We start from the raw sequence: 12,577 nt of genomic DNA, 5'->3' as shown, positions 1-12,577 counted from the left end.
ACAGTTATTTCTTCCACATTGGGTGATATGTACATTTCTTTTGTTTTGCATAGCATCAGCTGTTCCCTCTATCCCATTTGTTCCTACCCTCCCATTGCTGACATTGAGTTGCTTAGTTCATTTTGGTCAATGTCCAGTGCAGTTGATGGGTCCCGCTGTTGCATGTTTTTCCCTAACTCCCTCTAGTTCTGTGTTGCCCTCCTGCTTTCCCTCTGGTGTTCACACATATGCCATCTATGTAATCAGCAGCATGAGTTATTTAGTAGCGATTTGACCAGATGAGTGGAAGTCCTTTGTTTCTTAAGTCCTGTTAATTTTGTTTTATCACCTAACATTTTGGATTTAACATCCACTTATCAGGGAGACCATGTACCGTTTGTCTCTTTGCTCTTGGCTTACCTCGTTCAACATGATTTCTTCTATCTCCATCCATTTCCCTGCAAATGCCATTATTTTGTCGTTTCTAATGGCTGCATAATATTCCATTGTGTCTAGATACCACAATTTTGGGATCCATTCATCTGTGGTGGGACATCTGGGTTGTTTTCATATCCTGGCTATTGTGAACAGTGCTGCAATAAACATGGAAGTGCATGTGTCCTTGTATACTGGTTCCTGTTGTTCAGGATAGATGCCTAGAAGTGGTATGACTGGGTCATAAGGGAGGTCAATATTTACCTTTCTGAGGAGCCTCCAGACTGCTTTCCAAAGTGGCTGTATAAGTGTACATTTGCACCAGCAGTGTAATAGGGTTCCTCTTTCTCTGCATCCCCTCCAGCATCTGTCGTTGACTGACTTGAGGATGTGGGCCATTCTGACTGGGGTAAGGTGGTATCTCAGGGTTGTCTTTATTTGCATTTCCTTCACAACCAGGGATGATGAACATTTCCTCATGTGTTTCTTTGCCATTTTTATCTCTTCTTCTGAGAAGTCTCTCTTTAGTTCCCTTGCACATTTAGTAATTGGTTTGTTAAGTTTGGGAGGGATTAGTTTCTCGAGTTCCCTGTATATACTGGATATTAACCCCTTGTCTGATTTTTTCCCAATTAGATGATTGTCTTTCTAGTTTGGTTGCTATAGATTTAGCTGTGCAGAAACTTTTTATTTTAAGGTAGTCCCATTTGTCAAGTCTCTCTCCAATTTGTTGTGACCCTGGGACTCTGTTCAGGAAGTTTCTGCCTGTACCTATAAGTTCAAGTGTCTTTCCTACTCTGTGCTGCAGTAGTTTCAGAGATTCAGGTTTGATGTTAAGGTCTTTAATCCATTTTGAGTTGATGTTGGTGCATGGTGATAGGCTGGGGTCCACTTTTAGTTTTCTGCATGTAGCCACCCAGTTTTCCCAGTACCAGTAGTTGAAGAGGCTGTGTTTCTTCCACTGTATGTCATTGGCTCCTTTGTCAAATAACAGCTGACTGTAAGCATGTGGTTTTATTCCTGGATCTTCTATTCTATTCCATTGGTCTTTGGGTCTGTTTTTGTGTCAGTACCAAGCTGTCTTTATTATTATGGCTCTATACTAGAGTTTGAAGTTTGACATGGAGATCCCTCCCATGTTGTCTTTTTTTCCTAGAATTGTTTTGGCTATTCTAGGTCTTTTGTTGTTCCATATGAATTTTTGGACTGTTTTCAAAAAATGTACAACATTTCAGAAATGTATGTCATTGGGATTTAAATAGGAATTGCATTGAATTTGTATATTAATGTTGGCAATATTGCCATTTTCACTATATTAAGTCTGCCTATCGAAGAGCATGGAAGGTCTTTCCATTTCCTGGTGTCTTCTGTAATTTCTTTCTTTAAGTTTTTAGTTTTCGTTAAATAGTTAGTTAGGTTAATTCCTAAATATTTTATTTGTGAGGGGGGGTTATTGTGAATGGGGTTCCTTCCTTTATTTCCCTCTCTGCTTGTACATTGTCAGTGTACAGGAAGGCTACTGGTTTGTGTGGGTTGATTTTGTGTCCTGCTACTTTGCTGAAGCGATTTATAATTTGTAAGAGTTTGGGGATGGAGTTTTTGGGATTGTGAAGGTATAGTATCATGTCATCTGCAAAAAGACATAGTTTAACTTCTTCTTTCCCTATGTGGATCCCTTTAATGTCTTTTTCTTGCCTTATTGCCCTGTCTACGGGTTCCAGGACTATACTGAAGCAGAGTGGAAACAGTGGGCATCCTTGCCTTATTCCTGATTTTAGGAGAATTGGTTGTAGTTTTTCCCCATTAAGCATAATATTGGCTATTGGTCTGTCATATATGGCTTTTATTGTTTTAAGGAATGTTCCGTCTATTCCTATTTTCTCTAGAGCTTTTTACATGAATGAATGCTGTATTTTATCAAAAGCCTTTTCTTCATCAATGGAGATAATCATGTGATTCTTGACCTTGGCTCTGTTGATGTGTTGGATTACATTTATTGATTTGTGTATGTTAAACCATCCCTGCATGTCTAGGATGAAGTCTACCTAGTCGTAGTGTGTGATTTTTTTTTATGTGTTTCTGGACACTATTAGTAAGAATTTTGTTAAGATCTTTGCATCTGTATTCATCAAAGAGATTGGTCTGTAGTTCTCTTTTTTGGTTGGGTCTTTGCCTGGTTTGGGGAAGAGTGTGATATTGGCATCATAGAATGAGTTTGGGATAGCTCCCTCCTTCTCTGCTTCTCTGAAGAGCTTGAGGAATATGGGTATTAGTTCTTCTCTAAAGGTCTTATAGAATTCTGCTGTGAATCCATCTGGTCCTGGACTTTTCCTTGTTGGAAGACTGCTGATTGCTTCCTGTATCTCGTTGGAAGATATTGGCTTATTTAGTTCATTTACTTCTTTGCTTGTATTTCTCTAAAAATGAATCCATTTCTGATAGGTTTTCTCTCTTTAGAGAGTATAACTTTTGAAAATAGTTCTTTATAATTGTTTGGATATCTTGGGTTCTTGGTGTGATTTTTCCCGTGGCATCCCTGATCTTGTTAATTTGGATTTCCTCTCTGCTTTTCTTTTTTTCTTTTTGTCATGGGGCCTGAACTCTGGGCCTGGGCGCTGTCCCTCAGCTCTTCAGGTCAAGGCTAGCACTCTACCACTTGATCCACAGCACCACTTCCGGCTTTATTTCTTTTTGCTTATGTGGTGCTGAGGAATCGAACCCAGGGCCTCTGGCATGCAAGGCAAGCACTCTACCACTGAGCCACCTTCCCAGCCCCCTCTCTGCTTTTCTTAATTAATCTTGCCAATGGTCTGACAATTTTATCTATTTTTTCAAAGAACCAACTTTTTGTTTTATTAATTTTATTTATAATTTTCCTATTCCCCATCTCATTAATTTCCACTCTTAATTTGATTATCTGGCTCCATCTAGTAACTTTAGATTCCATTTTTTCATGTTTTTCTAGCTGTTTTAGTTGCAACATATTATTTACTTGGTCTGTCTTTATTTTCTTGATGTGGGCATTGAGGGTGATAAATTTGCCTCAAGACTGATTTTGCTATGTCCCACATGTTTCTTTGTGATGTGGCTTCATCTTCATTGAATTGTAGGAACTTTTTAATTTTTTCTGTAATTTCTTCTGTTACCCAGGAATTGCTTAGAAGTATATGATTCAATTTCCTTGTATTTTAGTAATTTCTGCAATATGTTTTGTTATTGAGAACTAGCTTGATTCTACTGTGGTCAGATAGGATACAGGAGATTATGTCAATCCCCTTGTATTTGCTTAAGTTCCTGGCATGAACTATGATATGGTCTATTTTGGAAAAAGTTCCATGAGCTGCTCAGAAGTATGTTTACTGTGTTTGTTTAGGGTGAATTACTCGGTACATGTCAGTTAGTTCCGCTTGAAGTATGGCCTCAATTAATTTGGTAGCTTCTTTGCCTTTGATTGGTAGACCTGTCCTTTGGGGGGAGTGGGGTGTTCAAATCTCCTAGTATTACCATACTGGGATCTATTTTATTCTGTAGGTTGAGAGTACTCGCTTAACATATTTGGGTGCTCCAATGTTTGGGGAATATAAGTTGATAATGGTAATATCCTCCTCTTGGATTGTTCCCTGTATTAATATGTAGTGACCTTCCTTGTCTTTTTGTATTGATTTTAATGAAAAGTTCATTTTGTCGGATATCAGGATAGCTACTGCTTTCTTACTGGGGGCATGTGATTGGTAGATCCTTTTCCAACCCTTCACTCTGAGTTTGTTTGTATGTTTTGCTGAGAGGTGGGTCTCCTGAAGGCAACAGATGGATGGGTCATGTTTTCTGATCCAATCAGCAGTTCTTTTTCTTTTGATTGGTGAATTAAGTCCATTAATATTTAAGGTTATTATAGAGGGATGCATTGTGGTTCCTGTCATTCCATGTTTTCCTAAGTTTTTCTTCTTTGCTTTCCTCCTGTGCTTACTAAGTTAGACTTCTATTAATACCTGTCTGGTGCGGGTCTCCATTCCTGGTTGCTTTCTTCAGGTTGTGTTCCCCCTCTTAGTATTCTTTGTAATGCTGGCTTATTGTTCATGAATTCATTTAGTTTTTCTTTTTCTTTTCTTTTTTTTTTGGGGGGGGGTCTGTTCGTGGGGCCTGAACTCTGGACCTGGGCACTGTCACTCAGCTCTTCAGCTCAAGGCTAGTGCTCTACCACTTAAGCCACATTGCCACTTCCGGCTTTTTTTTTCTGCTTATGTGGTGTTGAGGAATCGAACCCAGGGCCTCATCATGCAAGGCAAGCACTCTACCACTGAGCCACCTTTCCAGCCCACATTTAGATTTTCTTTACTATGAAAAATTTTCTTTTCTCCCTCAAATGTGAATGCTAGTTTTGCCAGATATATGAGTGTGAGCTGGCAGTTATTGGATCTCAGGGCTGGTATGGTAATTTCCCAGTCCTTTCTTGCGTTCAGTGTCTGTGTGGAGAGATCTGCAGTGATTCTATTTTTTTTCCTATTGTAGTATAGCTCCTTCTTCATTTTTGCTGCATGCAAGATTGTTTCCTTATTATTCAGATCTATCACTTGTATTATAATGTGTCTAGAAGTGTTTCTCCTGGGATCCTGCTTGTTAGGTGTTGTATATGCTTCTGTTATGTAGGTAAGATGATCTTTTTTAAGATGGGGGAATTTTTCACTGATAATCTTGTTGAATAATGTTGCATTCCCTTGCTTTGATATTCCTCACCTTTGTCCACTCCAATTATACAAAGGTTAAATTTCTTGGCACTATCCACTTGCTCTTGGATTTCCCTTTGGCATAATTTAAGTGATTTTTCCATATCTGTAACTTTTTGGTCCAGTTGGTGTATTTTGTCTTTTGTATCTGACACTCTACATTCCATTTCATTCAGTCTGTAAACTACAGCTTCCATTGTGGTTTGCCTGGAGGAAATGGACTCATTTATGGATTCGATGTTCGTTCTCAAAGTACTGATCTCACCAATCTCACCTCTTAGTGAGGTGTGTACTGCCTCTATTTTTGCGTGCACCTCTTGTTTGAGACCTTGCATCTCTTTTGATAGTTCATCCCTGTGTTCTTTAAATTTCTGGTCTGTTTCTTGCTTTAATTCTTGAGTCATTGCCTCCAGCATCTCTTGAATGTAGCTCTTGTCTTCCATTCCTGCTTTGTTCCAACTGGGGCTCTCCCTTGGGTGGCTGTTGGATTTGGGGGGTAGCTTGCTTGGGGGGTGTTGATAAACCTTGTAATTTTTCTCTGTGATTTTTGCATGAGCATTTAGGGATTATTGGAGACTAATCTGAAATTTTATTTTGGTCATTAGGTGTCTGTCTTTGCTTGGTTGTTGTTTCTGGGCTGGCAGAGAGTCTGTACCGGGTTTCAGTTTTGTTGGGGGCCAACCTCTTGCTACTAGTCTGACCCACATAGGGCTCTTGTCTCTCTGCTGTAGATCACTGCCTAGATTGCTCCTGTTTACTCCTGCAGGTGCTCTTGGTGAGATCGAATGTGCTGGATGTACTCTCCCAGTTGCTGGAGTCTGCTATGGGCTCCTGATGTGTTTGTTTGTTTGATTCTTTCTCTTTCTTTCTTTCTTTCTTTCTTTCTTTCTTTCTTTCTTTCTTTCTTTCTTTCTTTCTTTCTTTCTTTTTTTCTTTTGGCTGGTTCTGGGCCTGAATTCTGGGCCTGGCGCTGTCCTTCAGCTCTTCAGCTCAAAGCTGTCGCCCTATCATTTTAGCCACAGTGCCACTTCTGGCCCTTTCTGCTTATGTGGTGCTGAGAAATCAGATCCAAGGCCTCATGCACACAAAGCAAGGACTCTACTACTGAGCCACCTTACCAGCCTTAGCTCCTGACTATTATCAGGTGCTGGCAGCCTGAGTTGTCCAATTCCTGGCCTGGGATATATGGGTCAGGTTCTGGTGGGGTTTGGGCTTCTGGTTCTCTTGCCCTGGACCCCCAAGTTTTCTGCTGTCACAGGCGTGATTCCCAGGGGGTGCAGTTCCCTGTTTCCTCCCCTCTGCTGAGGCATATGCTCAGCTTCTGATTTCAATCAGGAGGAGTTTGTTGTGTTGCTCAGGCACTGGATCCCCAGGCCTGGTCATGGCTACTGGTCCCCAGCCTGGGACATGCCAGTGTTAATATTTTTTTTGAGGAGGCTTATTTTTAGGAGGCTTAATATTTTGAGCTGTAAGCCTATTTTAGATGTGAGGCCCTTATCTGATGTATGGCTGGTAAAAATCTTCTCCCATCTTCTATTTATCTTGTTAGCTATGTCCTTTGTGCTGTAGAAACTCTTCAGTTTGCTGCAGTGTCATATATCCACTCTTTCTTTGATTTATGATTCTGGATCTTTACTTAGGTTTTTTCAACTCTTGCCTTGAAGACCTAGTGTTTCCCCTACCCCTTCCTGTAATATTTTCATGGTATCTTTGATCCATTTAAAATAATTCTGGTGCAGGGTTAATAGTCAATTTTGCCAACACAACTTATTGTGGTTTTGGGTCCCTTATCAAATTATGTGGCTATATATCTATGAATTTATTTCTGGGTCTTCTATTCTGTTCCATTGGTCCTCAGGCTTATTCTTATGACAGTACCAAGCTGTTTTTATTGCCTTAGCTTTCTCATAGAATTTGAATTCTTCCTGCTTAGGGTTGTTTTTAGTATGGTGTCTTTTCTATTTTTATTTTTGTCAGTCATGGGGCTTGAACTCTGGGCCTGAACACTGTCCCTTAGCTCTTCAGCTCAAGTCTAGTGCTCTACCACTTGAGCCACAGCACCACTTCCAGTTTTCTGGTGGTTTATTTGAGATAAGGGTCTCATGGTCTTTCCTGCCAGGACTGACTTTGAACCATGATACTCAGGTCTCAGCCTCCTGCATAGCTGGGATTACAGGCATGAGCCACTGATGCCCGGGATATTGGGTGTTTTATTATTAATTGTGAAGTTTTAGATTGCTTACTCTATTTCTTTGAAGAAACTTGTTGGGATTTTGATGGGTATTGCATTGGATTTGTAAATTGCTCTGGGCAGCATTGCTATTTTTACAAAGTTAATTCTTCCCATCCAGGAGCATGGAGAAGGGTTTTCCATTTCCTAAATATGCTTCAATTTCTTTTTTCAGATTTTTATCACAATAGAGGTCCTTGTACCTAATACAATAGGAGCTGCATTCCTGATTTCAGTCTCATTCTTCCCATTGTTGGCATACAGGAAAGCTAGTGATTTTTGTGGGTTATTGTTATACCCTGCTACTTTGGCAAAGTTTCATATCAACTCAAGTAACTTGGATGAGGAATCTATAGGATTCTTTAAATACAGGATCATTGAGCTGGTAGTGTGGCTTAGTGGTAGAGTTGTTGTCTAGAGTGCATGAAGCCCTGGGTTCAATTCCTCAGTACCACATAAACAGCAAAGCCAGAAGCAGCACTGTGGCTCAAGTGGTAGAGCACTAGCCTTGAACACAGAGGAGCTCAGGGACAGAGCCCAGGCCCTGAGTTCAAGCCCCAAGACTGGCAAATAAAAATAAAAATAAATAAATAAAATACATATATACATATGTACAGGAACATGTCATTCGCAAAGAGGGATAGCTTTATTTCTTCTTTCCTAATTTGGATCCTCTTTGTTTTTCTCTTGCCTTATTGCTCTTGCTAGGAATTCCAGTACCATGTTGAAGGGGAATGGAGAGAGTGGACCTCCTTGTCTAGTTCCTGATTTTTGAGGGAATGGTTTTAACTTTTCACCATTAAGTATAATACTGCTGTAGGTTTGTCATATACAGCCCTCATTATACTAAGTATTGTTGCATGGATTCCTAGCTTCTTTGGAACTTTCATCATAAAGGAATGTGAAATTTTGCCAAATGCATTTCCTGCACCTGTTAAGATCACCATGTGGCTTTTGTCCTTGCTTCTGTTGATTTGCTGAATTACATTAATTGACATGTATATTGAACCAGCTTTACATCCCTGGAATGAATTCCATTTGATCATAATGTATGATTTTTTTTGGTAGGTTGTTGAATTCAGTTGGCAGAATTTTATTGTGAAGTTTTGCATCAATGTTCGTCCAAGAGATGGGTCTATCTATAGTTCTCTTTCACTGATGAGTTTTTATCTGGTTTGGGGAGGAGTGTTTTGCTGGCTTTGAAGAATGAGTTTGGTAATGATCTTTCTCTTTCTATTTCATTGAACAGTTTGAGGAGTATAGAATGAGTTCTCCTTTGAAAGCTTTATAGAATTTGCCTGTAAATCCATCAGATCCTGGGCTTTTCTTGGATGGGAGGTCTTTTTTAATATATATATTTTTATTGTAAAGGTACTTCAGAAGGGCTAAAGTTACATGAGTAAGGTAATGACTACATTTCCTACTGAACATTGTTACCCTCTCCTTTGATTTTCCCCTACAATCCCTTCCCTCCCCATTTTCCCAACTCCTCCCTCGCTCCCTCCCCCCCCACACTCAAAGATGTAAAGTTCTTTTTCAACATAGTGTCTTGTACATATCATTGTTACAATGGGTCAACCTGTATCCCTATTTAAGCATTTTGTTTTTTTCCCTTCCCTTCTCCAAATTAGAAAAATGTGTATACAAGATTCAGGGCACCAGAATCAAATACAGTGAAAACAGGGGTTATACCATGGGGAAGGGACATACCAAAGAAACAAAAAAAAATCACATAGTACATTATAAATATGTTAAAAACAATAGCAAGAAAGAAAAATCCAGTTGTGTCCCTAACATGGGGTTCATTTCGCTTAATATCATCTTATATGATCATATATACATAGCTTTTGACCTTTTCTGCTTGTCCTAGACATATACTAGTTATTTCAAATAAGGGAAACCATGGGACCTATGTTTCTTTGGGCCTGGCTTACTTCGCTTAATATAATTTTTCCAAGTCTTTCCATTTCCTAACAAATGGGGCAATATCATTCTTTCTGATGGAGGCATAGAATTCCAATATATATATCACATTTTCCTGATCCATTCATTTACTGAGGGGCATCTGGGTTGGTTCCATATCTTAGCAATGGTAAATAATGCTGCAATAAACATAGTTGTTCTGGTAGCTTTAGTATGGTCTTGTTTGTAATCAATTGGGTAAATGTCCAAAAGTGGGATTGCTGGGTCATAGGGGAGCTCTATGTGGAGTCTTTTGAGGAACCTCCATACTGCTTGGATGGATGGTCTTTTATTGTCATTCCTATTTCATAATTCCTAATGGTCTATTTAGTTGGTTTAAAGCTTCTTGGTTCGATTTGGGTATATCTATGCTCTCTAGAAATGTTTCCATTTCTCCCAGGTTCTCCAATTTATTGTCATAAAAGTTTGCAAAGTATTCCCTAATAATATTCTGAATCTTGCATATTTCTTGTGATGTTCATATTTCCATCTCTAATTTTACTAATTTGTGTGCTTCTCTTCTTTAGTCAGATTTGCTAAAGGTTTGTCAGTTTAGTTTTTCAAAGAACCAACTCTTTGTTTTGTTAATTCATTCTATCATTTCTTAAGTCTCTATTTTATTTATTTCCAATTTAATTTTTATTGTTTCCATCTACTGATCTGGGGTTTGACTTGTTCCTGTTTTTCAAAGAGCTTCAGGTGAATCATTACAGTGTTCATTTGAGATTTCTCCAATTTGTTGTTGTAGGCACTCAGAGCTATAAATTTTCCTCTGAGTAATGCCTTTGCTGTGTTACAGAGGAGCTGGTATTTTGTGTGCTCATTTATATTAAATTCCATAAACATTTGAATTTCTCTTCTAATCTCTTCAATGACCTACTGATCATTCAGCAATGTGTTGTTCAGTCTCCATGAGTTAGAGTTTTCTGTGACAGCTTTTGGCATTTAGCTCTAATTTTTTCTGCCGTGGTTTAACAGAATGCAAGGAATAATTTCAATTTTGTTTGAATTTGCACAGATTTGCTTTGCAACCTAAAATATAGCCTATATTGGAAAGTGTTCCATGGGTTGCTGTGAAGAATGTATATTCTCATGCTGCTCGGTGAAATATTTGTAGATGTCTGTTAAGACTAGTTGATCAATGCAATTACTTAGATCTGAAGTTTATTTGCTGAGTTTTTGCTTGGATGATCTTATCCAGAGGTGACAATGATGTGTTGAGGTTGCCCAAAATCAATGTGTTTGGATCTATATGTGTTTTTAGATTAAAGAGTAAGTGTTTGATGATGTTGAGTCCTCCAGCATTTGGTGCATAGATATTTAGAACTCATATCCTCCTGTAGGAAAGTTCCCTTTATTAGTATGTAATGACCTTTGTCTCTTCTTACTGATTTTAATTTGAAGTCTATTTTATCTATATTAGATTTGCTTCAAAGATTTTAATTCCAGTCCTTCATTTTGAGAATGTGTCTGCCTTTGTTGGCAAGATATGTCTCTTGTAAACAACAGATGGACGGGTCTTGCACTAGTCACTCTATATCTTCTAATTGGAGAGTTAAGTCCATTAATATTTAGAGTTAGGACTAAGGTGTCTGGTAACTGTCCTGTGGCACATGTTAGTGCATGGCCTGAGAGTTAAGGAAAGAATGCTGATTTAGAAAAAAAAAAGTATATGTAAGCTGGGCACCAGTGGCATGTCAGTAATCTTAGCTACTCAGGAAGCTGAGATCTGAGGATGAAAGTTCAAAGCCAGCCCAGGCAGGAAATCCTATGAGACTCTTATCTCCAATAAAACACTAGAAAACTTGAAGTGGCACTGTGGCTCAAGTGGTAGAATGCTCACTTTCAGCTGAAAAGCTGAGGGACTGTACCCAAGCCCACAGTTCAAGCCCCACTACCGACAAAAAACAAAAACCACTAGAAAACTGGAAGTGGCACTGTGGCTCAAGTGATAAAGTGCTCACCTTGAGCTGAAGAGCTCAGAGACAGCACCCAGGCCCAGAGTTCAAGCCCCATGATGGACAAAAAAAAGTATGTGTGTCCAAGTTGTAATACCCAAGCACCTCTTTTTTTTTTTTTTTTATCTGTTGTGAGGCCTGAACTCAGCCTGGGCAATGTCCCTCAGCTCTTCAGCTCAGGCTAGCGCTCTACCACTGGAGCCACAGCATCACTTCTGGATTTTTCTGCTTATATGGTGCTGAGGAATTGAACCCAGGGCCTCATGCATGCAAAGCACGCACTCTACCACTGAGCCACTATTTTGATCGGGACGACGTGGCTCTGGAGGGTGTGGGCCATTTCGTCCACGAGTTGGCAGAGGAGAAGCTGAGGGTGTCCAGAGCATCCTGAAGATGCAGAAACAGCGGGCAGCCACGCGCTGTTCCAGGATGTGCAGAAGCCTTCTCAGGATGAGTGGTGTAAAACCGTGGAAGCCATGGAAGCCGCCCTGGTCCTGGAGAAGAGCCTGAACCAAGCCCTTGTGGATCTTCATGCCTTGGGTTCTGCTCGCACAGACCCCCATCTCTGTGACTTCCTAGAGAACCACTTCCTGGATGAAGAGGTGAAGCTCATCAAGAAGATGGGCGACCACTTAACCAAACTTCACAGGCTGGGGGCCGCCCCTCAGGCCCAGCTGGGCGAGTATCTTTTCAAATGCCTCACACTCAAACATGACTAGAAAACTCCAGAGTCCAGCAGCCTTTGAGGGGCCATCTCTGCCTTGCCAGATACCAGGGTTTCCGCCCAAGCTTCTGCCTCTAGCCATTGGGAAACTTCCTAACTAACCATCCTGGAGCCCTTCCCAAGCCTTGGACCAAATGAAAATAAAGCTTTTTGCAGCAAAAAAAAAAAGAAAAGGTAACACAAAGTTTAAATAGCCACAAAACAAAAAGATATTCTTAGGAGAAAAACACAAAGACACAATCCCTACATGCCCCCCCTCTCTAAATATATGTATGCATATGTATTTGTATATGTATTTGTATATATGTACATATATGTATACACACATAATATATATGTTTTATATATTTATATATATTTATATATAGAACATATTTATATATTTTATATATATAACATACATATATATAACATAACTCCAAGGTATGGAAATGAGATCTCTTTTTTAAAATTTTTATTTCTTAAAAAAATGGACACAAAATACTAAAGCAGTAACTTAACTTCATAGAGAAAAATGTTTCAAACAACTGTCACTATGTGACATTTCAACTTGACATGGTAGCCA

At 39.4% G+C, this 12,577-nt stretch overlaps 1 pseudogene; it reads left to right on the top strand.

Moving 5' to 3' along the window:
- Positions 1–8,763: 8,763 nt before the first annotated feature.
- Positions 8,764–12,007, top strand: LOC106000418 (annotated as a pseudogene).
- The last annotated feature ends 570 nt before the right edge of the window (positions 12,008–12,577 follow it).

The sequence above is a fragment of the Dipodomys ordii genome, unplaced genomic scaffold (genome assembly GCF_000151885.1).
Source record: "Dipodomys ordii isolate 6190 unplaced genomic scaffold, Dord_2.0 Scaffold218, whole genome shotgun sequence".
Classification (NCBI taxonomy): domain Eukaryota; kingdom Metazoa; phylum Chordata; class Mammalia; order Rodentia; family Heteromyidae; genus Dipodomys; species Dipodomys ordii.
The sequence above is the reverse complement of the archived record's forward strand: the minus strand, read 5'-3'. Positions and strand labels throughout refer to the sequence as shown.